General features: G+C 37.6%; 1 protein-coding gene across 3 annotated transcripts in view; it reads left to right on the plus strand.

Moving 5' to 3' along the window:
• The first annotated feature begins 4185 nt into the window (after nt 1–4185).
• Nucleotides 4186–26537, plus strand: part of znf438 (zinc finger protein 438) — a 65124-nt gene continuing 42772 nt past the window's right edge. The window contains exon 1 of one of the 3 annotated variants that reach the window (XM_024279605.2): nt 4186–5458. The gene's annotated coding sequence lies outside the window, so the exon portion shown is untranslated. The remainder of the gene's footprint in view (nt 5459–26537) is intronic. The other 2 variants (XM_024279604.2, XM_024279606.2) reach the window with 2 other exon arrangements.

Genomic DNA, 26537 nt, shown 5'->3' on the forward strand with positions numbered 1-26537 from the left:
TGGATGGATGGACTGATGGGTGGATGGATGAATGGACTGATGGGTGGACGGATGGATGGATGGATGGATGGATGGACTGATGGGTGGACGGATGGATGGATGGATGGATGGATGGACATTGAGTTGATGGGAGTACCAGGAGCTGCAGTCATTAGTCTCCTCAAAGAGTTGAATGTTCCTAAGTGACCCTCCAGTTCATATTTTGGGGGTTCGACCATCGACATTAACAGTCTGTGGGTACGACCCATAGCCAATTGCAGACAGTCAGCTTGAGTTAATTAATCAGAGAAGAGCTGGCATCAGTCGAGCAGGGCTTCCCACTTTGGCTTCACGACCATGAAGTTAACAGAATTAGATCACACCTTTATGAAGTTAATGACACAAACTGCATTATTGAACCTGTTTAAAAGTACTCAAGACTTTAAATTTAAATTCACTCTGCACTGGTTCTGTTTACGGCGCAAAAGCAGCGGCATTTCACTGGAGAGGATCACTTTGACCACTAAACCTGACTCACACCTTCATAGCGGGGAATTAACCTGCCACGGCCTGAAACGCTTTGCTGAGCACTGGTCGATACTGTCATTATCCAAAAGCAATTCTTAATTCTATTTCGCCCTGAGCTAAAGATCCCATATTGATCACAAAGAGGGGATGCTGCAGCTGCTTCTTCAGTTAAGACCACTGTGTGCAAGAAAAACTGCTCCTGGCTCATGTGCATAGTGCAGGATGTCTAATCTAGTGTTTCAGATTGATACCTGAGACTGTGTTTTTAAAGAGTTGCATTAAATCGTGCTCTCATTTTTCTGTTTCGTTAGATGAGAAATGAAGATGTTAGCAGAAGCTTTAAGAACAGAATCACCTGAAGTGATGAGTTCACGTCCTCTTCCTGCTGGATGACAGGAATCTAGAGTGACGTGCTTTTAAAAGCATCTTTTTGTGTGTTTTTTTTCCTCTCTGTCATCCACACAAGCAGGCGGCGCCGTCATGTGCTCCGGCCTGCACACGGCGACTTGTGACAGCAGTTAGTAAAAAAGGACATGTGTACCCCCAGGTGACTCAACTGCGGCGGGCTTTGACGTGGTGTAAAAGACCAGCAGAAGAGCTTTGTGTGTCCATTTGTAAATGAATGATGCAGTAATTACTGAGGACTTCATCAGATGTCTCACGGACGAGACATTTTCAAATCCTGCAAAATCAAACCGATTTGTCTGTAGTTGCTGTAGAAATTTCCGAGTAGTTTATGGAGTTTGCATGTCAAGGTTTATCCTTATTAATGTTTTATTTCCTCAGTGATTCTCCCCATAGATTGTGCTCTACAGACAAACTGACCTTTGTTTCAGTTCAGAAAGGTATTGTGTGTTCATGTGGTTTTGGAAGATTTGTTGTTTTTCTCATGTTTTTGCGTGTTTTGAGAGTCTTTTTTCCCATCATTCCAACAACACATGAATTCAACATTTCTTTAAGTTTGCATTTTTTCCCTGACGGACATCAATCTTTTGATCTTTTTGAAATAAAAACTTTAAAATTTTTCAAATATAAATTTGATTTTAAATCAAAATTAAAGCGTGTTTTTGTCTAGATTCTATGTTATTTCTTTCTCAAATTAAGTGTATTAGAAAAACACAAACCTTCCTTCACCCGGCTTAGTCCTTCTGTCAGAATTTAGAACCTTTTGTGGCCCATAAAGGCCAATAGTAGCTGAGATAGGCTCCAGCAACCCTGTTACAAGTTTGGAAAATAAATAAGTGTGAATGATTAATGTATTAGAAATTCCCAACTGGAATGACAGTTTTATTGATGATTTCACAATTAGCACAGTTTTGTTATTTGGAAATGTCTAACATCCCTAAATAATGTCCACAAAGCAAACTAGTCATTTATCATAAAAAATTAAATAACTTATCATGCAAATTTTATACAATAATATACATTTTTTTAACATTTAAATTTTGCAACCATTTTGTTTAACGCATCATCTGTAAATTATATTTTTATTTTTTTTAGTCAGTGTATCCTCATGAATTATTAGGATCAATTAATATTTCACTGTTTTTCTATTAGACTTTTTATTTTACTTAAGTTTGTTTTTGTTACTTTAAGTAAAAAATGTATGATTATTTTTATTTGTATGAATCTGAAACTAAGGTAGAGTTTTTAAATTGTTTTCAAATAATTCATTGGTATTCTTTGGTGCCGTATCATCTTGAATTTTACATCCTGATACTTTAATGTGTATTTTGTTGTCTATATTGGAATAGTTTTTAATATATTTTAAGTGAGCGTCAAACGTTTGAGTTTTTTTTGCAATTGACTATAAAGTTCAAAAAGTCCCACTGACAATAAAATTAAGTTTGTGAGGTCTTAAAAATGACTTGCTTCTAATGCTTTTATTTTGAAAAGCCCTTGTCAAAAGACCTTTGTAAAGAATAGAAGTATTGATTGTGAGTGAATTGAACCTCGGATTTAGGCTGCATAAAGTATAAGAACAAGTTATGAATCAGTTTGAGCATGCTCAGAAAGAACCAAATAACTAGGATTCATACTTTCTTCCAAAATTTGAGCAACAAAGTGGTCATAATATTTATTACCTGGCATTAATTTGTGATTTAGCTCACTAATATTAATCACAGTGATCACCTTATAGGTATTATATATTTTTTTCATTTTGTATTTTAAACACCTCAGGTTTTTTAGTTTATTAAACATTAAAATCCCTTAAATAAGTTAAAAAATCTTTTCTTAATGTCAAATTTATGACTTTTTTTCCCCAAACTGTTTTTTTTTACGTCAAATATGTCTCATTGTAATAGCTAAAAAATGCAGTTTTATAACTTTATAACACATGTCACACTCCAAGATGCGTGACAACTAATGAGACTTTAACTTAACCATCAAAACTCGTGGGGCCAATATGTCACGTACTGTATATTTCATATTTGTCGAAAAATTACATTTGTAAAATGAAATTTTAAAAATGTTTCTAGAGGAAAAGCTGGGGGGGGGGTCATCATTTGAAGACCAGAGCTGCCTAAAAGTTGGAATCAAAGAGTATAAGGATTGTGTGATGTTTCCTCCTGGAAGTCAAATGAAAATGTCCTTTTAGTCTCCCATAAGGTCACTGCAGGATTTTCCAATATTTTTATATGCTTAATCTATCAAAACTACTAAAAAGGTTTGGCAGGTTATCATAATTCGGGTCTCTTTGTGGCTGTGCAGGACCTCATTTAAGGACAAGTCCCTGTTTACCTGATGGCCCCGCCCACTGAAAAGATGAGCCAAAAATCAGGGAAAGAATTCCAAGGCTGAGGACAGCTAAGACTTTCTGAACTGCTTCTGCCACACTTTTGAAATCTATTGCTGATTGATCCCTAAAATGCATGAAAATAGAACATTTTAAAATGTTTTCATATAAATACGGAAAATATTATTAGAATTTTTTGAAATGTTTCTTTAAAAATACAGATCTGTTCTTAAACACCCCTGACTGACATTAAAAATATCTGTAATAATAAAAGTAGCACATCAAATAAAACTGTCACATACTAGTGCAAGACATCCCATAAAGTAAAATATGATGGTTGTAGATCATTCCAAAGGAGGAAAAGTGGAGATTTTCTCTTTTTGTTTTTGTGTGGTCTTTTATAGCTCTTATTTTGAAAAGCTGTGCAGCTCTTCAATGCTTCCATCTACAGTGGAATTTGGACGTTTCTACTCCCTCAAATAAAGAGGAAGAGCCAAGAAATACAGCTGGGATTCACCCTCGCGTTTATGCAGATATCACTCAGTCTCAGTGATGTGAAAAAGATAGAAAGAAAGGGCGAAGCTCCATTAAAGACAAGGTCAGACTATCAGAGGGCCAACGTCAGGAAATAACAATAATTCATCTTTTTGGAGATTTTTATTTCTTCTCTGCTACTTCTGTAGAAATTCAAAGGCTTCTGATTTTTTTTAAAGAGAAATAATACATTTTTGACCAAAACTGGGACATATTTATTATCAAAAAAATCTACTAGAATTATTTTTAAACTGTTCCACTTACAGTTTGGTGATGCACTTTATCAACACTGAGCTAAAAAAGATTAATTTTATAAGACACTTAATGCACTACTTAAGTACTGAGATGATTTTTAATAGATCTCATTGATCACGTCAACAATTTCTGTGATACACTTAATAAGTTGGCCAAGGATAAACTATTGTATTCATTTGATTTTATTTAACCTTTATTTATCTTGTCAAGACAGATTAAGAACAAAATGTTTATTGTCAACTGTAGCCTGGTATTTTACAGGTTTATCATTGTTTTTCCACACAAATGCAACAAGTAATAAGATAGTGTACGGAATATTAAAATATATATATATTAAAAACAAACTCTGTCACATTAAAACTTCATTAAATTTTGAGTTAGAGGAAGACCAATATAATATTTTGTGGTAAAACATGAGATAAGTGAATCTACACTTTTGCTTCCACTGTAAAATAAACACCATACATAAAGTTAATAAAGTTACATTCACAGTTCTTTGTCTTTTTACGCAGCGACCTTGGAAAATGTTGAAATGACTGTACCGCTTTTTGATTTTTTTAATATATTGCAAAAATATTTTTACATTACTAAGGAGGTTACTAAATTAGACAGAAGTTATGCTCCTCAGAGGTCAAACCATATAAAATTGTTGGGGACAAAACTACTTTATAAAGTTTAAAAACTGTTCATAGAATATGGTTTATGCTTTTTTTTAATGCATGCTTCAAAGTAAATTTGTTTTCAAATAAAGCAGAATGTATTACTGCTTTAAACTTAGATTTGAAAAAATAGAAAATACATAAATAAAAAAAAAAGAAAGAAAAAACTTCAAGCCCCTTCAACTTAAAATTCTCTTAGATTCACATTACCTTTTCACATTACTTTCAGAACAAAAATAATAATCAATTGTAAATCAATGTAAATAAAATATTCATTACCTAGTGTTCTGAAATATTCATACATATAAAGTCCCGTTTGAAAGGCAGAACATCTAAATCTTGATCTCAAAGCAGGGTCTCTATGTGACTTCTGCAGAAAAGTTGACTCTACGCATGCGCACTACTCTCACAGACCGTCGAAGACAAGAATCCCACGGTCTGTACCATTTTACCATAACAGGGATTTAGGTTACAACCTGGACTCGCGTCAGCTGCCATTCATTACTCATATATATAATAAAGTTCTTTTTAAGATGTTTAAAATATAAATATTAATAACAGTGTATAAAACAGTGCGATAAATTAAAGAACAAAAAAACATATGTAAAAACTCCCCTTCAATTGACCCCGTTGGATCAAGTTGAAGGTTTGGCTCAAAATGGCTGGAGAGAAACAGTTGTGAGAATCGACGGCTTTTCCTATTTTCGGTGGAAAATGAGTAGTTCTGTCGTTTGAAGGCGCATCCTCCCGAAAACTGGCGATTCGGGTAAGATTTTCTACATGCTATGCAAGTCTTTCCACCCTCCCCGATGCTTTCCTGCGGAGGAAAGGGGGTCAAACATGGCTGGTTTTGCAATGTTTTCACGGTAGCCTTTGCGATCTTTAGAGGAGTCTGTGACTTTAGTGCGAGATTCCAGCAGAAATAATGAATTTGAACTAATAACAGCTACCGTAAAGGGAGCGTATCTGCACAAAAGTGCATATGCAATGCAATGTGGGTTATATTGTAGCGCTGCAGATGGCTAATTTCCGGATTAGATGGAGCGCAGACTTGAGCAGGCCTGCAGCTAGCCCTTCAGCTGTGCGGCGCAGGAGTACGTCAGCAAAGCCTTGGTTTCCTTAGAAACGATGGTAAACAAAGGACTGTGAGGAGGGAAAGTTAAAGGAAAAAGCTTGTGACTTTTCATTGATTGTTGTCACATTGACTGATTATTATTTTAGCTATAGCTCTCACACTTTCATTAATTGAGTCCTCTGGATCCATGAATCTTGTAGTATTTGTGAGATTAGGAAACATTGATGAAGAATATGGTGACGATCAGGCTGTCAGCTGACCTCTATTTTGATTAGTTACATTTATTTGGCCATTATTGCACATAATTATTTAAATGGGCATGGATGCCACTGTTTCACACACCCCAGTATGAACTATTATGATCAGTTTAGCATATATATATGAATGAATGAAAATAAAGCAGATCCCGCAGGCACGTGGACAATAAATATGTTTATGACTTTTGAAATTGTAATCTTGTCAAGTTTGGTGATCACACCACGTCCAGGCAATGACAGAGGTATGTTGAAGAGGGTGTGTTGTTTAGGCTGGCAACATCTCCAGTGGTAAAAGTTTAATTTTGCTTAAACATTTAACAGAGCAATCACTCTATCCATCCTATCGATACCTGGTAGTCAAACATTCCTGGGTATGGTATGACTCTATGGAGCTAAATTAGAGCCAATATTATTTGAAAACCAAGTAAAAAAAATTGAAAAAAATATTGGTGTTTGGACAAAAACTTTTTAAAATTTTTGCTATTCTAAAATAGACGTAATTATTTTCAGCTTCAAAAGTTCTATTTTTTAGGTTTCAAACTAAAATGTTCAATTTCAAAACTTCTTTTTCAGTTTCAACTCTTTTTTTCAATGGCTGATATTATTCAAACGTATTTACGTGCGACCAGCATAGAAAGTGATGGAAATTCATATTGGCCACTTGTAATATGTGCAGCAAAGATCTCATTGGCTGCACGCATTTTAAGTGTGTCCAAGGTTGGATTTTTTTTTGTTGACCGCACGTATTTAAAATTAAACTTAAAATTAAAGTTTCAATAACTGTCACCCTTCTAAATGTGTAAATATGCTCTCCACATTTGACCCATCCCCTGGTGGAACCGTGAGCTGCAGAGACAGACGCACTCAGGAACCATTTTCTTGTTTAACCATAACCGTAACCATAATCCTAACCTTAACCCTTTCCCTTTGCCACACGTTTTTCGAAAATTACATGCATATGGACACTTTCTTTTTTTATTTTGAAAATTTTAGATTTGAAAATGGAAAAAAAAGAGTTCATAGTGGAAAAAAAAGATTTAAAACAGAAAAAAATGAAATAGAAATTTTAAGTTTTGAAATCTAAGAAAACAGAACATTTGAAGTTGAATATAGTAAAGTTTATTTTTGAATAGCAAAAAGTTTTGGACATTTTAATTTTCCTATATTTAATGAGATCATTATTTTTTTTAATTTTTGTATTTTTATAGCATTTCAGTTCCGTATCTTAAGTTTTCTTTAGTTCCATTTTGTGTTTTATCTTTCACACCACTTTGTTCAACACTGAAGGGTTGTTTTCACTGATGGATTCATTTAAATCTTAACTGTTAATTTTTGTTGGAACAATTGAACAAATACTTAATACAATCAAGAGGCAGAGATTTGATGTTACTGCACTTACAGTTGTTGACAGAGATGCAGGTTTAAGTCTCAGTTGTGCGCAGACTTTAACCACCCCTTGCAGCAAAGTTTAGCTCATGTTATGTCAGCTCTGTAATTTTAAGAAGAAAAAAAAGTAATTTAGAGCTTTCCTGATGTGAGAATAAATAAAAAACTTTAAATTGCGTCTTTAAGCGTTTTGATGATGGCACCTGTCACAAAGACAGATTGCTGTTTTCATCAAAAGCTGTCTCAGATGACTCCCAAGTGAAGTGAAAAACAGAAAGAATCAGACCAAATTCTAATGGTTCCCTTTAGAAATAAATAATTGAAAGAGAGTAAAAAAAGTTTTTGAATGTCCAACAGCACACTCGTAGAGCTGTTGGAAAGTTCGGCTCCCTGGAACCAGAATCAAGGTGGCTCAAGACTTTTGCTGCTCAGTACTGTGTGTTCCTTAGTAATCCTGCAGTTGACGTCAGGCAGCAGCTCGAGCTTCTGTCAGTGGATTTCTATTCAGAATTTATTGCTAATTAACTTTTAAAAAGTAATGTGTCTGTCCGTGGGAAGTAAAACTTATGCGAACCTTGTGTCATCTGGAACAAATATTCAATTTCAAGGTTTATTTGTCTGTATTGTGTGAGCTGTCTGGGCAGTAAGACAGAGAATCAAGTTGTAAAATCATAGAAATTAAATGGCCTGATGAGTTCTATTGGTTTTTATGGAAGTTTACTGATCCCAGATTAAAGGACAAGTATCTATTATATAGGTGTAGCGTTCATTTTTGAGTTTTTAGCAGCATTTATACAAAAGATGTATCTCAATGGTGGTGATATTTCCAAATAACTTTATGTTTGTTAGTTTTAAAAGCACCAAATAAATATTAATGCACCCGTTTTCTAAAAAAAAATATTGGAAATTATTGCTCTATATCATTGACTTGGTGGTATTTTGATAAAGTTGGTTATTGGGCTGCGTTCATACTCAAATAAAATAGTGTTTGTAAAATGTTTTTGTGGCATTTTCATGATGTTTGAAGAAAATTAAGCTTAAAATTGCATTTTAAAATATGAAAAATGCCAGTAGGTTCATATGGTGCATTAAGGAGGTTTAGGGGCCTTTTATATGAGCTTCAGCTCCAGTTTTGATGTTATTTTGAATCACTATAACTCTTCAGCTGTTTCAGCAAACATCGCAATTCCAGTGGATTCTGATAAAAATGATCCTTGTGATGATATGCAACAATACACAGTAATAAAGCGTTTACACAATCAACATAAATCAGTTGGTTTTGTCGCAGAGTAGTGCTGCCACAAACGATTATTTTAATAGTCGACTAATCACTGATTATTTTTACCGATTAGTCGACTAATTGGATCATGGACAAAGTGGATGTAAAACAGACATCTTAACCATCATTAGCTTTAAACTAACTAAAATCTAGATACATAGCATTAGCAGCGATAATGCTAGTGTGAATGCTGTAAGCTGAATTTGGCTGAAAAGGGTGGCTAAAAAAGCTGAAGCTGATAGCCAGCTAAAATATTAGTCAAATGCCAAATTATCCTTAAAAAATGTGAAAAATATTAAATTAGCCAAGACAGATACTATGTAGCTGAAATACATATTATATAATATATTTTAAAGTAACGACTAATTGACTATTAAATTAGTCGACGACTAGTTGCAGCCCTGTTGCAGAGAAAAGCGGCTTTGAGTCATTATTAGTCTTTTTAAAGGCTAACCCTTCGCCGTGGGGGTGAACTGCGATACGCCGTGCCGCGGAGGAGAATTTCTTCTCAAAGGTGTTCTCTGAAGTATAGAAGTTAACATTTGAATTGTGAAAAGTTGTGGTCTTTATGTGAAATTTTCACTGATGGATCATAAATGTACCACGTTAAAACCACAGAAGAAGTATAAGCAAACCACCTAAACTCGCGGTTCATTCAATTTCTTCACTTTGACATTCAGATCACTGGGTAGAAATCAGATTGCGTCAGCAGCACCATGGAAGTGCCTGGCGTGCGTCCAGAGTCACATCCGCTCCCGCTGTACCCGGCCCCTTTTCCGGGACCTGCCGTATCCCACCAGACGAGCGACAGACCCCCACCCAATATAGACTACTGTATGGGTGAAAGATCGTCGGGTTTATATGTGTCACGCAATACGCGAGTCTTGCATGAACCATGCGCGATTATTGGGCATCAATTACGTCATTTTTACATGATATGTGGGCTTTATATGGGATATAAAAGTTATACACCAGTGGTATGTGTGTTAAAAGTCTGTTAAACATGTGTGGAAATATGGTCATGGAAAGCCACAGATTTAGGTATGCATCTTGCAAGAATCCAGTACAATTGCACGAGATTTATGTAATTGCGTATAAACAATGTAAAATACGCATAAACTGTGTAATTCTTCCATCTATATTCTTCCACTCATCCAAGACTTGGTGGCGGGGGAAGCAGTTTAATCAAAGATGCCCAGACTTCCAGAAAGTTATCTTAAATTTGAAATGCTTCATCTGAATTCTCTAATTTTACTTTATCTAATACAGGAATAAAAAGTTTCCGAGTTCATTTTAAAGTTTTAAAAAATGCTTGTCAAGCCCTATAGTTTTCACTTTACGGTAAAGCATTGATAAGGAGACAGCTTTGCTTGAATTTGTTGTGGAGCTGCAGTAAATGGAGGACAGTCAGCTTTTTGAGGCTGATCACTGCACTCAGATAGCGGTTAGTCTTGGGTGATTTGTCAGAATTTTCCAATCACAGATGGTTGCTTCATCAATCGTTGGCCAGGACTAATGCTGATCACGCTGCATTTTAAGCTTTAGGTTTGTCTCATCACGCTATTTGCTAAATTACAACTTAACTACATTAAATAATGATTACATTAGGAGACGTGGAAGTTTGGTGTTTTGACAGTCGTTGATTTATTGCTCACCCTCTGAAACCACAAGAGCTCCTGATGGTTATCGGGAACAACAAGAAGATTTAACACGCCTTTCTTTCAATGCAAAAATCCTTGTAACTAAGAATTAAATAAACACTTAAAAATAACTTCACTTTGATTAACTTTCTTGTTTTTGCTGTATTTTGTCTGAGGTGACTGTGCAGGTTTCATTCTGAGAAGTGGCAATTTTTTCTTATTTCAGGAATAAAAATAGTGTGATTTAGAAACTGTAAATAGGAATTTTCCCTTTTGGTTTCACCTGCTGTTCCACTCTGATTCATATGTCTTGATTTTGCTTTAGTTGGAGTTCAGCAAGAGCTGTATGATCATGGTGGTCTGCATGTTCAGTTTCTCAACTTACACAATCAGAATTTCATGTTTGACCCTTTCAGTTGTTTATAGGGCCGTCTCTTTTATTTCAGTTTGCATTTATCTAGATTTAGTAATATTTAGAACAGAATGGCATTTATTTTGAAGGTTCCACAGATGGAGGCTGTCTGATTTTCCATCAAGTTTGATTTTTGTGGTTTCGCTGCATCAGAACACCTAAACAGGCTCCGTGCCTGTCTTTGTTGGAGCAGATGCTTTCTTCTGGGATGTGTGGTGGAGCTCCTGGTAGGACCACACTGACTAGAATGGCTGTGATTTAAAAAAAAAAAAAGAAGAAGAAAAAAGAAAAAGGTCGGCTCCACACGGCTAGACCGCAAAGCTTTCCCTTTATTTTTTCCCCCTCAAAGGAGCCAGACTTTCTTCTTTTTAAAGTGGTTTAAAGTGAAAGTTCTCTGGCCTCTCTTAAAAGTCTTTGAGTGGTTTTCCTGGCACTCATTTTCTACTCATTTTACAATTTTCAAAAGCATTTTTGTGACTGTTTTCTGCTTGTTTGTAAATTATTGCTGACTTATAAGTCTTCTTTTTATCCCTAAAACAAAACTAATACAAAGTATGAATCACTCTTGTGACCAAAGGACTGATGTCAAATCCTCTGATAACATAACTGTAATGGCCATTTAAAAGCTTTATAAAGACCAATTTGAAAGAACAAAAGAGAATGTCTTCTTAGGGGCCGTGACATAATGGTGACCTGTCCAGGGTGTAGCCCGCCTTCGCCCAACAGTAGCCAGGTTAGGCTCTGGCAGCCCTGTAAGGGGTAAAATGGGTTAATGCAATGAATGAATGTCTTCACATTCATTGATAATAGGGATGGTTCAGATGTTTGCTCATTACTCTAAATGGATTTTTAAATGAAATTGTTTGATAAAGTGTATGGTAGTGAACCTGTAGCCCATCTGGAACTTGTTAGCAAACGTTTAGCTTATGGAAACATTAGGAACTGGTGTTTGATGTTCCTTAAAAGACCAATAAAAATGTTCAGGTTTTAGTCCTTTAGCAGCTTGAATGTGCTTTTTTAATACATCAAAAAATGACGTGATACATGAGTTTCACTTGAAATTGAACTCACTCACTGTGTCAGAGTTCCACAGAGGCTAAGAGAAAACATATACAAATTGTTTCTAGTTTATTTGGTTTTTAATGTCTTTGTAACCCCTGTAAGACCATCCATCCATTTTCCAAACCTGCTGAATCTTCCCTTTGAGGTAGTAGGGCTGCTGGAGCCTATCAGAGCTACTGCTGGGCAAAGGCGGGGTACACCCTGAATACGTAACCAGTCTGCTGTATTCTCAAATGAACACCTAGGAGCAATTTAGAATCATAAGTTAACCTATGAAGCATGTTTCTAGACCAGGAATAGGCAACTCCAGGCCTCAAGGACCGGATTTCTGTATGTTTTCCAACATAACCTACCCAGGCATGTTACAATTGGCTGGACACACCTGAACTAGGTAACCAGTCATATTTAGGGCTTGATATCTAGAAATCATGCAGACACAGTGGCCCTCGAGGCCTGGAATTGCCAATCCCTGTTCTAGACTGTGGGAGGAAGTCAGAGTTCCCAGAGTTTACACAACATGTGAAGTCAACATCAGAAAGGTCCTAACTGGGATACAAACTAGTTGTGAGGCAAGAGGGGTCATGCCTCTGTTGGTAACACATCCAGGTGCTGTTGTCAAGTACATCATCACAACCATACAGAAAAATGAGAGATGACCTCTGTTGTTGTTGGATGTGCCGAGAAAACAAACCGCTCAGTGGAAGCGAGGCTAAACTGAGTGGAAACGCTCACCTGAATTAACTAATCTGTCCGGTACTAGTTCTCCCGTACCGGACTGCTCAGTGGAAATGTGGCTCATAAGTACCCTTTGTTGTGAACACATGTTGATATTTAGCCTTCCAATTTGCCAAAAGAGAAGTCTGTGGCCACACCTCCTTTTATGTTTCCTTTTTTAAAGGATAAATAAAAAGTGAGCAACTTGTGAAAAAAATAACCACTGAAAATAAACACAGGATCAGTGGAAATGCCCTAAAGGGGGCAGCAATATACAAATGAGATACACAAACATGTTTTTATATCACAGTTGTAGTGTAACCATACAGATTTTTAGAATAAAGGTGTAATTCTCAATTATACAAATTGGTCAGGGTGACAGTCATTATGCTAGGGGCCTGAGTAAAGCTAAAACTTTCAATTAGTTAAGTATAGGTCCTGTCTAGATGTCAGCTCTCCTCACTCCGTCATTTGTGCTGTGTCATATGATTGCTTTAATGCTGAGCACTCGCGGGCGGCTTCGTCTGGAAAATTACCTTCAGTGTTTGTTTCAAACTGCATCTTTGCTCATTTGGAAATCTTTTGGGCCCACACATTTTCCCTTTAAAGACCGTTTTGCCAACTCAGATCAGGTTTATAGATGAGTCACCGCGAGGAATCCCCCTTAGACAGATGAGTTTTTCTGACAGGGCCTCCGTCGTTGCACAGCTCACTTTTGGAAGCGTCTGGCACTGTGCGTGCGCACGCTGTCATCTTAAAAGATAGTCTGTCCTCAGAACACGAGTGCAAGGCCGACATGTGAACCCTGCTGCCAGGGTAAACACCCGTCAGTGCGTCGGGAGCGTTTGGTGTTCGCCGGCGAGCAGTTCCAGTGTGGTTTCACATGTGGCTGGATGTGGAGGATGGTAACAGGCAGAAGAAACTGAGATGCTTGTCTGACATTTCCTCCCAGTCATAACTCAGATCGCGTTACATCAACACACACACACATCAGAATTCTGTACTCAGGCGCCACTCATTGCCAGAGCTTTGAAGTAGCAGTCAAAGTTGTGGAGAAACACACACCAAGTGTTCCCTAACCTTATGAAATGTTTTCATGAGAGACGCGATAATGCAGCCAAATGTTGAGCCGGGCGTTCTGCAGGAAGTGGCGAGCAGGTTGGGCTCTGACGCTGCTAATGACTCTATTTTTCTGTGTTAAATCCTCCTGTAAACCTTGGCCTACTTTTCCAGGGATGTGGGTGCTACATAAATGAAGTCATTTTCAATCTCTGGCTAATTAAGCCCCAGATTCTGAGAAAGAATTTTCCTGTTTTAAGGAAAGCCCATAAGTTCTGCTGAAAAATGAGGAAGTCCCCCAGCTGTTATCTTTTGAGCTACACCTGAAAGTGTTTCATCAGTAAAGTGCTGCTCACTGAAGTCAGGAGTGGCGAGTTGAAGAACAAGGAAAGTGCATCTCTAGCTTTAATAATAAATGGGGAACATCTTGCGGATGGAAACGGGAGGATGTGGTCCAGTAATAGTCGGCTGAACGGCTCTTTCTCTGTTAAATTGTTGGTCTTGCTCGACTCTTGTTTCCAAGAAAAGTTAATGAAAATTACATGTGAGGCCTAATGACTGACTTTTACAAGACCTGTTGGCTGAAGGCATGTTATTATATTAGGCTGCTCCTCTGAGCATTAGCATATTTCCTGGCAACGCTCCACCTTGAGCAAAGCGTTTTGTTGAGCGTGTGGTTGAAAGTGTCGCTGCGGGGCGAGATCTTGAGAGGCCTGATGAGAGTCGAAGCTGGACGCTGACAGGCCGCTGTACTTTAAATTGGCCATCAGAACACAAACTGAAACTTCTCAAAAAAAGAGTTTCTCTAAAGGCTATTCCAAATCTGGTGAATGGGGGGAGGAAGGAAATACCATCTTCCTTATTATTGCCACCAATGTGCTCTTGAGCAAGAGTAGTCCTTCTGGCAATAACAGAATTAGTGGAACTGAACGGATTCAGGGAACTCTCTAAGGGTTTTTCTGTAAAACACCAAGCACATTCTTTAAATAAACTTCAATAAATAGGTTTGCTCCATTTTTGTCATGAAGAAGTGGTTTAGTGGGTTATTCCAATAAGTTATTAGTATCATAGTGTTCTTCCCAGATTCTATTTTCAGATAGAAACTTTGCAAAACATGTTTGTGAGACAATAGATAAGAGCTTTTCGTTTTTTTTAGACATACAATCTTCTTAACCCTTGTGCTATCTTTTGGGGTCCAGATAACCCAAGCCTTAGATCGATGTGTTATCCATCCTATGACAAATGTGGACGAAGGTGGACAGGATTTCATGTCTGCCATGGACACCAGTGAAAATCAAAAACCATTGAAAAGAAAACTTAAGCGCTCTAGATGACCCCACTCCCAATGTCAACATACCTAATATAGTACAAGGGGTATTGCTTTATAGCTTATGTAGCATTGTTAGTGCAATTATTAGCTATAAAACAATATTAGGTTTCTAGTTTGATAAAACTTTTTAGTCCTCGTTTCTAAGGAAAGACAAGCTGATTCTATTTGTTGAAGTCAATGGACAAACCCAACTTTTATATCCCCCTTTTCAATTTCGATGTTTTAAAGAGGTTGACCTCTGGTCGGAAGATCGCAGGTCCGGTTCCCACCTTCCTTGTCCAGGTGTCGAAGTCCATTTTGGGCAAGATCATGCGAGAACTGCCCCTAGTAAGAGTGATGTCATCCGAAATGATTATCTTGCGGCTCCAATCAAACAAAGTCACCATTTTTTTGTGGTTCTGACATCGCCACATTGGAACCAGACATTGTCAGCAAACTTGAGTTGATTCTGAATTCTTTCCTACCCCTCTGGCTTCACCCTACCCCTCCAATTGAAGGGGGATTTGAAAGGAAAGGGGTGTCCGAAATATTTTTTCTTAAGGGTAGAGCAAAGGGACTTTGAGCTCTGTATCTCTTGTACCTTGGAGGAGAAACTTTTCTTCATGTGGGTGTGCTCTGAAGCACAGAAGTTTAGATTTAAATTTAAGTAATGACTTGTTAAAGCCAATGTTGTTATTATGTATTTCCATGCACTGGCAGCTAGGCGCTAACGTGACCGGCAACTATTGATGACATCATTGAGTGCTGTCTTAATTCAAAGACACCATTTTTTCCACAACTCTCATTTTGGAGGGCTAAATGTAGGGGTAGGGAGTAGCCCTAGGGGTAGGGGAAGAATTCATATTTGGCCTTGGATTTTTATTTTACTTTTTAATTTAGCCATTATTTTACCAGGAAATCCCATTGAGATCTCTTTTTCAAGGGCCGAAAGGCATCAACACAAATTGTTGATTGTTCACCTGTCGGACTGAGTCATCATTTCAATGACAACCATTCTTTCCAATCAAGAATGAGCTGGTTGGAAGGCCACACCTCTACCTCTTGAAGAAACTGTCAATCAAATGTTTCAAACATGAGACCACATACTTTTATTGACATATCTGTTTATAACTTGAACAACTTTTAGGTAGTAGAGCAAGAACGGTTATTCTAACAAATTGAATGCCAGAGTATTTAGAGTTTATTTCTCAATGGATGTCTATGGGAATTTGGTTTCTTGGAATCGGTGGATACTTTTTATTTGGAACGCGACAGAGAGGGGTCACTCAGTTCAGTTCTCCTATACAACCCCTCATTGCCTCCTAATGGTTATAGGTTGGCGCCAATTAAGGCAGTAGAGCCGTCATGAGTGTGTGTGGGTGAATGGTTCGGTAAAGTGCTTTGGGCCTTAAAGCAAACTAGGAAAATGCTTTTACTATTTGTCTGTAATATATCAGTGTCACAGTTAGTTGCAGATTACTGTTAGTGTAAGTTTTTTTTTTTTAATAAATCTTTAGTGTTGAAAAACATGAACTTTAGAAGAACTGATGATTTTTTTTTTAAAATCCTTATTCTGTTTTTTTTTTTTATTTATTTATATGAAAACCTTTGGTTTTGTGCCTCTGTGCGTTTCACAGTAACCTCCAAACATGAGGAAAACAAGTCATCTTAACTTGTTTATACAGTTTGAGATGAATATATAAATCTAAATCCCAAACCCATGTCATCCCTCGGTGGCCCCTCCCACTCCAGCAGTGCTCGCGCAAGAGTTGTTGCTGAATGACGCTCACTTTCATCCCCTGCTATTTGGCTTCCTAAATGTGATGTGTCACCCCCCCGCCCCTTCATTTCTGTGCTTGTTCTCAGTGTTGCCTCTCATCTGGCCGCACACGTTTGTCTCTCCTCATCCCACAGCTATGATTTAGGCGTCAGGGCTGCTCCCACTCCCGCCCATCCCTGGATCAGCTTACCCTGCCATTACTCAGTCGTTCCCCCCGCTATGCAGCTCCATGTCAGGCTCAGCCGAACCCGCCTGAAGGCTGGTTTGGTTCAACCACAGACCCTGCTTGGCCGAGTCGCTCCATCTATGGCTTCAACTCATTGGAAAATGATGTGGGTTAGTCAACGTCTGGAGCTGAGTTTTCTGTTTGAAGTGAGATTCAGGGACAAACTGTACCTGAAAGTGTTTTGGTTGTAGCCACAAACTACAACCTCCCCATGCCTCGCTTGTCCAGTTGTGATTTGCGGGCCTCATCATTTTATGGTTATGCAATGTCGGCTCTTTGACAAGTAAAGTGTCTTGTTAAACCTCACTCTGCCCTATTCCCATAAAAGTGAGTGATGCGCGGCGGGAGTGCGGGGGGCCCTCCGTGTCCCGTCCGCCGCCCCGCACCTCGCGGCTTGGTCCCGCTCGGCTGCCAACGAATGACGCTGCAAAAATCTCACTGGCTCGGCTTTATCGCTTGAGTAATAGATGCTGAGTAAAACCGGTCTAATTTATGATGATCAGCGACGGCGTGCGCCTCCCCTCTCAGCCTGCAAAGTTTTACAGAGCCAACAGCATCCATCTCCTGTTTAGCCAGTTGTGCACTCTAGTGGAGCCATAACTCCCTTTCTTCTATCAGCAAGCTTTCAGCTCCTCAGTAATGCATTTAGGTTTGACATATGGCTGCGCCGTGCAATGCAAGGCTGCATATCGCCTCACAGGAAGGCCCGTTCAGGTTAGGCTAATCCTCTCTAATTGAAAGGGAGGCAGCGTTGTGGTCCAGAGAATGTCGCTCTTCTCTTGGCTTGTTTTACAGTAATGAGACATCTGGGGCTGGAGAAAGGAGCTGTTCACGGAGGGAGAAACAACTCCTGACCCAGAGGGCCATTAGGGCTGTCACAGACCGTACAACTGAACTGACTCTGCTTGTTTACTCCTATCTGTTTATGAGCTCTTTATTTGCCCCTAGCGCTAATGTTGGACAGCTTCATCTACTAATGTTATATTAGATGTTTTTCTTTAAAAAAAAAGTCAGAATATTGCTGATAGGAATAAGGTTATTTAAGGAAAGGGGAGACATTTCTTTTCCCAGAAATGAGCCTTAAAGCGATTGAAAGTAGAGCTTGTGTATGCGCGGCAGGTTTAATGCCAGACGATCACTCAATCAAAGCTCAATTTCACAATAAATGTTCTCCTTGTTTCAAACTCTGCGATCTTAGCAGGAAATTATGTCAAAGATCTCTGATCCTTAGAAGCAATCGTGTGGAATAAATAAGCCTAATAGTTGTTGAAACTAAGGATATATTGGTGCTTGTTTTGGTATCGGCTGATATTTGCATAATTTGAGTTTATCAATATTAGACTTATACAGAAAAAATCCACCAATATTGTTCTGAATGTTTTCAGATAGACTTAATTTTTGACATCTTGGATACTTGTTCCAAGTAGATCCTTGGCACTGGGAAGATTATGTTTGCAGTCATATTTTATATTTGATAGAGATACATGCTGTCCCTAATAGATTTCTTGCTATGGGGAGCTTATGATTTAAAGTTGCAACTAATAGTCAGGAAATGGTCTGAATGTTTTCAGGTTTATTTTAAAAGTGATACTTGTTCCTATGTGATCCTTTGCTGTATATAAAAAAGGTCAAGTATAATGGGATTGTATAGTAAAAGAAAAGCTGTGAATTCAAATTTAAACTTAGTGTAGACACTTAAATGTCAGTATCTGCACATATTGACTACCAGCCTCTGTTGCAGTGGAAATATCGGTTATCTGTGTCAGCCAGAAAAAATGATATCGCCCCATCCCTAGTTGAAACGTATCCAGTTAGAGGGTTAGACTGCACCTGTCAATCAAAAGGCTACACCCCCATTTGAGCTTTATTTCATAGTAAAATGTTCTTAAAGTTGGTAAAATACACGTTTATTCTTTTTCTAAAACTGAACCATTTACTTCTGGAGAGGGTTTATGATTTCAAACAGCTAGTGGTTACTTGGTGAACTGCAGCAAATTCCAGTTTTCTTTTCAAACAGGAACAACATTAACAACGTTAAGGAACAACATTTTGACTTCAGTTCTGAACATTGACTGTATAAGAAACAACTGGACTGAGCAAGCCCCCCTACTTCCATGTTCCATATAGGAAGTACCACTGGGTTGCAAAAAGGCCAAAGTCCCATTGACTTCCATTGAGAAACAGACAGTTATTTCTCAGTCATTTTATATCTCAGAATAATCATTCTTCCTCTGCTGCTTTCTGATTAACTTCTTTTTTCTAATCCTAATTTTTTTTAAATATTTTTTTTCCATTATCACAAGTTATTAGAGTTATAAATTGACCAATCAGATGACTCAATAAGCATTTGTGGGTCTGACGTCGAACGTCTGGGGGGTTTGAGTGACAGATGACGGGTAGCCAATGGGAGCAGACTTCATCAATGGGTCCGTGAAGACCTTTTAACACCTACTTTACAATTCAACAATGTACCAAACATTGTCCTACTGCTGTTTTCCTCAATGGAATGTACCGATGCAGACATTTTTTAGATGCAGATTTACTCTGGAGAAATATATTTCACCACTGAGGTTATGTGCTTTGGACTTTTTTTGTTTAACATTCTTTTTTCACTGTTTTGACTGTAGTTTATAAATGATAAGTTGAGTATCAGACAGAATGGTACAGCTCCTCCATAAAATCACCAACCAAGGTTTCATCTTCTTCACTTTTCCAGCTTGCAGCCTGAATTAGACGCAGCCGTCTGAGGAGCGAGAGACAAACTTCAATGGATGTTGTTGTATTTTCAAACAGAAAAAAGATCCAGCTGTTCACTTGTTAGCATGGTTATTTATTTTAAATACCGCTGAACAAAAAGGAATAAATGTAAGTAAATCCAAAAGGACCGCTGACAGAATCAAATGTTGGAATGGTTCTCCCTCAAAGGCTTCAACAATGACTTGTACAATTCTCCCGAGCCGCCGTTATTAAAGTGGAAGCTGTTTACATCCCACGGTCTCGTGGTAGAGGCGTGGAAAGAGGCGGGAACTATAAACTCACTCCAGATTGGTGACAGTACTTCCTATAGACTCCATGACTCAGCTATGACTCACAGAGACTCAGACCAATCGCTAAAGATGGGTTGCAGACGTTTGCAATATGGCGATAGCCGTTTCAGGAAGTGACGGTGAAAGCGGCGGCCTACTTTCACGTGGAGTGGAGGTAATGCATTTCCAATGGGGGACCTCATGGCTCGATAAGTCCAGTGTTTTTACAGTCAATGGTTCTGAAGTCAAAATGTTGTTCCTTATCCCTTTTACATCAGACTTGTAGCTACAGTATTTACATTGTTTCGACTACCGTAGGGCTGGGCGATATGGCAAAAAAAGAAAATCACGATTTTTTTTCAATTTTTATTTCACAATTTCGATTTTATCACAATTTCTTTAAAATAAACTCAAATTGACAAAAATTGAATTATAATGAGTTGAAAGAAGTAAACAGATTTTGAAGAAATATTTACTATATTACAAGTAGCCTTGAGTTTATATGCAACACTTTACAGTGGTGAAGTGTTTATGTAAACAACATGAATCAGCTTGAGTCGTGGAGAAAAGTGGCTTTTCAAATTAGCTTTGCAATTATTACCAATGTAAAGTGTAACATAAAGTGTTGCACAATAGTGCAAAGCCAAAGTCAGAATTAGGTGGATTTATTAATTATTTATTGCATGAACAGTCAGAGTTACACTATGTCAAATAGCGTGGGTTATTGGGAACGGCCGGCAACATCTCCTGTGTTAAAGGGTTCATGTTTGAATTACAAGATTAAAACATTAAAGTCATTAGGAAGTAGGAGCTGCAAGGTTCTGTTGTGTTGCCCCCAGGATTTCAAAGTGATTAATTTTACGTTTCTGTTAACTTTGGAGTAAAATATTGCAGCTCCAGAAACTGCCAATTAATTTCATCTGAATACAGAACACCTCTAAACTGTTGGTGCTTTGAAAATTGTTGTCAAATGTTTTTTAATAATTAACAAGGAGGAGAATCAGCGTCTCAGGATGACTAAGACATGAAATAACGCATATGTGTAATGTGTTTGTTCTCCTCCATAATTAGCTGTGTTGAACTCTTGCTTGACTAAATTGTCAAAAAGAACCAAATGGTCCCAGATAATTTATTTTAGTGTCATGAGAATATCTTGAGTGACTTTTGCCTGCAGAAGGCTTAGCAAATCTGTTACCTTTGAGAGAGGAAAAATAATTTAAATCTTTGAAAGGTGGTTGTTGGATCCATATTTTTAAAATAAAAATAGGTATTTTGATCCATAAAAGCTAAATGGATAAATGTGCATGTAAAAAATATTATTTTAAGATTACTTTCTGAAAATGTAGGAAACAACATTTAAATGGAGATTAAAAAGTATTTCTTTCATTTGGCAAATGGTTGCGTTCAGTACAGATCTTATATTGGCAGCTCGCTTGTTTCATGGTTGTTTGTGTTTAAGCTCCATTGTTATTAGATTTATGTACATTTGCCTGAGTGAGATGTTGGTCTCAACATTGAGTCGCTCCCAAGAGTTTGGTTGTTTAGCCTTTAAAACAGGGTAGTGTTGTAAATGTCAGGAAGGCATTTATTAGCAAAAAGCAGGTGAAGCGTTTTCTCAACCTTTTTATTAGCCCTGTCGTTAATATATCTATCTGTGGTTTCTCAGGGTGTGCCATAAGTCACAAGTTGACTTTATTACCAATTCATCTGGCTTCTTTTGATAATTCATAATAATATACAGTGTATTTTTTAGTCTATTTTTTGGAAAACACATATGACTCAAGAAAGAACCAGTTAACATGCATACCACAAAAATAAAACTAATCAGTTTATTGGTACTGACAACCATCTGTTGTGCGGCCTGCATCTCTGCAGCAGGACGACTGTAGGTATACAAAGTTTTTGATCGATAGCTGTTCACCAATGCACCATGAAGGTAAACCCACAAAGTGTGAACTTTGTTCTGCACCATGCTCCCAGTTAAAGGAAAGGCCCAGACTCTCCAATTCAGGGCAGATCTATATTATTTAAATGGAGAGATCGAGTCTCTGTGTCTTTTATGAATACAGGAGAGAATATTGTTTTAAATTGTTTATTTTAATTGGTTCTGGTTAACTTTGTCTACAGATTAGTATTAATATTTGCAATGTTGAATGAAAGTTTTGTTTTTAACATGTTATTGTAGCATTTTTCTGATGACGGAGGACATATAAAGTAAAATTAGTTCTAAATTGTATTTCTGAGTATTTCTTCATTCAAATTGTTGTGAATCAGGAGCAGATGAAAAAATGCAGATTGAAAAAGAGCTTATTTGTGACAGAACATATGCTAGGTGGGCCACAAGCACTCTGCTCTGCTCCACAATGGGAAAGGGAAAGGATAGCGAGGTTTCTCTGCGCCATTGACCCCTACCACAACTCTGAGGCAAAGTTCTGATTAACTCCTGCCGCTCTGCAGAAACTATGTCCTTGAAAATGATGCTTAAAAACAGCACCATCCTAATTAAAAGACCACTGGGAACACTTTGAAAATTGAACAAAATTTAACTGGAATGGGACTTTGAGAAACCTTATTGAACAGTCGCTGACAAATTTTGTATAGACTTTGGTCTCTTTGCAATTGCTTCTTTAACAATTTGTTTAATAGCCATTATGTGACATCTATACTGAATTTTCTCTATTTTTGTATCATTTTTTTATTGCTTTGATTCCCTAGGGTTCTTTCTGTATACAGTGTGTGAATAGCTGGATTGGAGGTGGTGTCGAAGACCTTAAGCTACTGACATACCAGCCATGTAAATCGAGCATGAACAAGCTAAACCTGGTGTAGTAGGAAGGGGCTTCTTCTTAGTTTTCGACTGTTTTGTAGTGCATGTCCGCCACCTACAGTTAAAAAGAGTTTTGGTGCAAAATGTCTAAGCCAGAAGTGTCCAGGGTCAGTCCTCTTCAATGGCAGGTTGGTTGGAAAACATGTAGGACACCGGCCCTCGAGGACTGACTTTGGACACCCCTGGTCTAAGCGGTAAAAATCTAGCCAATCTAGCACTAGGCCTTTTCTTTACAACTTTATTTGTACTTTATGTATGAACGACTTGATGTCATATAATTCTGGCCAGGCACAAACCACAATTAATAATTTCTAGCCCAAGACCAATTTTCGAACGGTTAGTTTAACTTTCAATACGAGTTCAATAGCTAACCTGTTTTTGTATGTGGTGCCCAAAAGCAGTCGTAGAAACTTGTGTAGCTACATGTGAATAAAAGAGTTTTTGAGAGTGGAAGCCCAAAATGTGCATTTCATAGATTCTTCATTGGAAGTGGTCGCTTTATTGTGCGTTGCCGAGGGAGATGTAAATGTAACTTCTGGGTTTCAATAGGTACGAAAGTTCAAAATAAGTGTCAACCGTTATTGATTGTGCAGGGAGTGTTTGGGATATCATCAGTTGACTGGTTTCAGTTCCACATGACACAAATCCAACCAAATACTAAATATTTTTTTGAAAAATAACAGTTGAAACATTATAACCAGGAAGAGAAGAAGCACAGTAAAGCACTCTAAATAGTTCTACTAACAATCGTTACGGATAAATACCTAGATCTCTTCAGTACATCACAAAACCTACTGGACATTTTCTAACTTTGTAGTGATTTGTGCTTCTTCAAATTCACAAAGCTTACCTCATCAACTATATCCAATTTTCTTCCTGAAATAGTCCGTTTCATTTCACATTTTAGTGAAACACACCAAAGTTCACTTGGAAAAGAACAGAGGCGAACTGAGAGTTTACTTGTTTGCTCCACTCTAGAGACACACTTTCAATAAAGAAGCGATTTTCTGAGAAAACAAACTGATCTGGACCAAATATTCTCCTCATGCTACAAGCAGTGAAACTGATCTGTGGGCTGATATTTTCACAAAGCAATAAGCATCAAGCAGGTCTGCATCTACAATCCAAGTAGACCTCAAACTTTCTGTTTTTATTTCTTCACTATCACAAGAAGTACACCATCTCTCACATGCTTAAGCAGAACTTTCCCTCTGTTTGTGTTGTCAGATCAGAGTGGAACTACACAAAATTCTTGTAGCTCTGCTTTCTTTCCTCCTGCTTCACTGTCAGAAATAAAAAGGTCGACCTGCTCCCACTTCAGTATTACTTTATATTTTATCCAACTCGAGGAAAAAGAATAAACCCACGCTCTGACAGGTATGACTTTGACACTGGCACGGTTACTTGACAGGCGTAAAGTTAACACTAAAACTGCTGTAATCTATTATTTGGTCGGTTTCAGAGATGAGATAGCAGCGGTTCAGCATGTACCTGTCAGTATTAAATGATTGGTTATTTCCTGCCGGGGGTTTCGGGGGCTTTGTCAGATGAAGTAATAGCTCGCAGCTGCATCATCTGGACCTAACGTACTTGAGCCTGGCTTCAGGGCGGAACATGAAGTTCTGAGTGTCTCCTGAAGGCACCAGCTGTAATATGGAGTAGCGGAAAGAGGGACAGTTCATTTTGGACCATGTTTCAGAGCAGGTACGCCAAAAATGTTGAGCTTTGAGTCCAGCTCCGCCAAATTTTGACTGGGAACATCTGACAGAAAACTGGGAATTGTTTTCGGAAGGAGAAGGACACAGGGAAATAATTGGTTTACTGACATTTAAGGAGGACTAAGAAATCAACTTCTGCAACAACACGCTTATAATCACCATCCAAAGTGCAGGGTTGGTGTTGCAAAGGTAGAAAGATCTTGAGCGGAGCCTCACTGCGATGCACAGGGACCGTGGGTTGAACGGGGCTTCTCCCTGTGAATCGCAGCTAATTAAGGAAGTAATTAAGATCCAAATCTTTGCTCAGAGGAGGATCCTGAATCATCTATACATTTAAATGGGCCATCAGTATGAAACTGAAGGCATTCAGATTGTCCTCTCTGCTTTCCCAGCTGCAGAGGGACATCTGTGCTGCTTATAATGCACATGCAGTATACATTTCTATGAAAAATAGCATTCAACGGATGCTTTTAGACTGTGAGCCATGCTTTGATGTTATCACATTTGAGTAAATGTTAGATGAACAGATTGTAAGCTCTTGCAGTCTCACCACTTGAGCCAAAATAAATCACTGCCTCCATCACAAATGTAATTTTGAGGTTTTTTTTTTTTACAAGTTCTATAAATGTTTTTTCTAGTGTTATGATAGTGTTAGAAATAATCAGATAATATGTGCTCTAAATGGATACTAGAGTTAAAAAAAGGTGGGTTGTTTACTCTTTTTTTCTCATCTCCTGTGTTGTTGTAATTAAAGTTTTAACAGTTTTGAAGCATTATAATTTAATTTACCATTTTCTCCTGGTATTGCTCTGTTGTCGTTATTACTTTGGGAATAGAACCCAGAGAAACAACTATGAACCACGGATACTTTTTTCCGCCCTCCAGATAAATAAAATAAGCCAGTTTATCATACTTATCATTTTTCTTACATTTTAGAGATGTACTACATTATTTTTTATTCTGTTTGCTACAAAGAATACCTGGAGTGTTCTTCATATAATGTTCTGCTTGAAGACTTTTTAATTTTTAACTAAAGCCAACATGCATTTGTATATTTATTTTTTCCTTTAAAATATTTTACAGCATCATCTGCATAAGGCTTTATAATTTGTCATAAAAGGATTGTGCTGTGAGGGTAATGTTTATTTATCCCATAGATCTGAATCTGCCCTTGTAAAAGCAGAAGGCTTTTTCTTGGTCTGCGTATTATAAAACTCTTTCTCTTTCTTGGGATCCCTTAACAAACATTTTCTCAGATTTTACAGAGGTGATTGTTCCTTTTACTTTCTTCCACTCAGCACTTTTAGTTCGTAATTCCCAAACGAGGCACAAACGGAACAGATTTATTTTTTACTGCTTCACTACAGGCTGTCTTAACTTCCTATTTGGTGAAGTTGTGTTTTGTCTTTTGTGGTTTCTTCTTTTGCCTGATTCCCTTTGATGCAAATACTGCTACTTAAATGACTGAGAATGTTGCTGTTTACAACTTAAGTTGTTTTTTAGTCATGTCAAGTACATGTCTTTGAAGACTTTATGATTGTTTGGGTTTTTGAAGAGAAAAGTGTATTAGTCCAGATGACAAATATGGCAAAATAATGACTATGCACATCTTTATCTATGTATTTGTAGTTAGGAAACTTGACAGATTTATACTTGAGTTCCCATGTTAGATAAAATCACAAGTCAATGAGATACTTTTAAACTTTTCTGCTTATTGTAATGCAAAATTTACGCTTTGTTTGTTCAATTTTTTTTTTTTTACGCTATTCTTATGTGTTTAAACAGGTCAGGTAAAAGATATTGCTTCTGGAGTTTTTCCAGATTAGAAAAAACAAATCAGGATTTAGACCCGTTGAGTTTTGGATGTAGAAAAAGTATTTCTTAATTTAAAGTTTTGTATTGAATGTTTATCAGTGTTCTCTGCATTTGACCCATCCACTGAACTTTCTATCGCTGCATTTTACATCATGTATTTGTGAAATTTCTGCATCATAGCTATTCCAGATTATCTTCAAGTGATGATGTCTGGAAATTGGTTACGAAGAGGGTTTTTTTTCTGAATTGTGATCAGCTCT

Source organism: Oryzias melastigma, linkage group LG20 (assembly GCF_002922805.2).
Source record: "Oryzias melastigma strain HK-1 linkage group LG20, ASM292280v2, whole genome shotgun sequence".
NCBI lineage: Eukaryota > Metazoa > Chordata > Actinopteri > Beloniformes > Adrianichthyidae > Oryzias > Oryzias melastigma.